The sequence below is a fragment of the Stegastes partitus genome, unplaced genomic scaffold, assembly GCF_000690725.1.
Source record: "Stegastes partitus isolate 25-593 unplaced genomic scaffold, Stegastes_partitus-1.0.2 Scaffold1035, whole genome shotgun sequence".
Classification (NCBI taxonomy): domain Eukaryota; kingdom Metazoa; phylum Chordata; class Actinopteri; family Pomacentridae; genus Stegastes; species Stegastes partitus.
In genome coordinates, this window is record NW_007578766.1 from 236,688 (window position 1) to 239,118 (window position 2,431).

Here is a 2,431-nt window from a genome sequence, read left to right on the forward strand (position 1 = left end):
GAAAGTTAAATTTAGATCGACAACCTGTAGATGCAGCATGTTGATCTGTTTCCAGGTCCAATCAGAAAGTCACTCGGATCAGAGACCTGCAGCGGTGGACTGGAGAGTGGACCCAAGACCCACAAGTGTTAAACTGATGTCGTTGGTCTTAGTTCATTTTTCTTTGCGTCATATAACATGTTAAACTCATTTGATGAGTCAAACCAACACTGGATCTGCATTTTCTGTTACACCAGACTTCTCATACAGTTGGAGTTGTTTAGGAGGCTCCCAGAAGTGAACACGTTTCCACTTCGTTATGGCCCTTTTCAGACGTGCATCATCGGTGGTGTCATTTGTCTGTTACGGTGCTTTCATCCGGACACTTCAACGTTCCTTTATTCAGACTCAGCAGAACAGTAACGTAGAAAGATGCTCCCGGATGTCACGCACGGGACTAGACGGTCAGTCTGTTAACACTACAGCACGCAGCTCAGACTCACTCATGTTGAAATGTCACCGTGTCCGACCTTCTAAGATTGTGTCGTGGCTCAGTTGGTAGGGCGACGTGTCCGTGGGTTGACTCGTGATGGGAGGCACCTCGTACGGCAGCTCTGGGCAACTGGGAAATACTGTAAAGCACTTTGAGCACCACCAAGTCGAATCAAATCAACTTTATTTATAGAGCGCTTTGGAACAGCCACATGGGGGGGTCATAAAAACAACAAAGCAAACCAACAATAAAAACAGCTTAGAACAAATAAAAACAACTAGAGCAGAGCGAGGTCTCATGCGTGGAGTCTCCATGTTCTCCCCGTGCAGCGTGGGTTCTCTCCGGGTTCTCCGGCTTCCTCCCACAGTCCAGAAACATGCTGAGGTTAATTGGTGATTGTAAATTGTCCGTAGGTGTGAATGTGAGTGTGCTTGGTTGTCTGTCTCTAAGTGTAGCCCTGTGATAGACTGGTTACCTGTCCAGGTGAACCTGCCTTCACCCTGAGTCAGCTGGGATAGACTCCAGCCCCCCATGACCCTGGTGAGGATGAAGGTGTAGAGATGATGGATGGATGGTCTCATGCTGGGTTCAGAGATAAGGTAGAAAGGTGCAGACCATTTACCATTTTTAGGGAAAAGGCGCTTATTCAACATGAAGCTGACACTCTGAGATGATGTCAGGTTGATGGAGAGGACTGCATGTCTGGAGGACAACAAACTTGCTGTTAATGAAGGTGAGGTAACTCCTCCGGAGCCACAGAAGATACTAAACAACTGATCAACAGCTGTCGTGGCCTGCAGGAGGAGTCACATGTGCTGGACAGAAGTTTGTAAAACCAGCGTAGTGTCGTCTTTACATTGTGGTTGTTTGGCCTTATGGCTCCTTGTGGTCATTGCTGAGGTCAAGGTAGAGCTGCTTGTTACCATCACTACTATGAGATAACAGCAGCATTTTCTTTTCTTTTCCTGTTAATTTTTAAAAGGCTGTGATTGTGAGCTGACAGTATTATCATGTAGATTATCTGATGTCGCCAAGCGAACACGTGCACCTTCTCCTGCAATGTACACACAGTAAACATACGGCCTGTCGATGCTAACAATGCTAACCTTACTACTGCAATGCTCCGTGTTCATATGTACAATCCTGTAAACAAGAGTACCTCAGCGTAGATCAGGTTTTATGTGTGAGCTGTTTTGCATTTTAGACGGAAATAAATCTAGTTTGATGAATGCCACATCAGCACGGTGCTTCTGTCTTCTACCTCCAGCCGTGGAGTTACAGATGAACTTAATCTTTCTGCTCCATCTACTTTCTCCACTTTCTCCCCTCCTCCCCTGAGAAACTAACCTTCTCCCAGAGACAGATAAAGAAGAAGCTGATTTATTAGGATTCAGAAACAGACAGGTGTTCCTTAATGATTTCTCTCTTCCTCCCCCTCCTCCCCTCGCCGCCTCCACCAATAGCTGTGGCCTTGGGCAACTCCTGACTTTTATTCTCTTATCCTCCTCTTCCAAGTCACCCTTTCTTCACCCTTTTTTCACTACTCGCTCCTCCCCCCAGTCTCTCTTATTTCATCCCTTTCGTCCTTTTTTTTTTTTTTTTAATGCACGCTCTCTTCCTCCCTCCCTCCGTCTCTCTTGGCCACATTCATCTTGGGATTGTTATGATTGCCGTGCGTTCCTCTGCCATGGCCTGCAGGAAGAGTGAGTTAGTACATGTCAGCGAGCACAGGTATGCGGTGTGGACACCGACCGGCTGGCTCGTTCGCTGCCTCTCTGAGCGAGGAGGGAGAGGGAGCTTGCTTGCATGCATGAGCTGCAGAAGAAAGCCCCGAATAAGCCACAAGGTAATGATGTAGCAGACAGAACAACACGGCGTAGCGTGAGCTAAAAAGAAAAGTTAAAAAAACACCACGACCAACCTGACCCCATTTCTGTGGGGTTTCAGTCCAGTCATGTT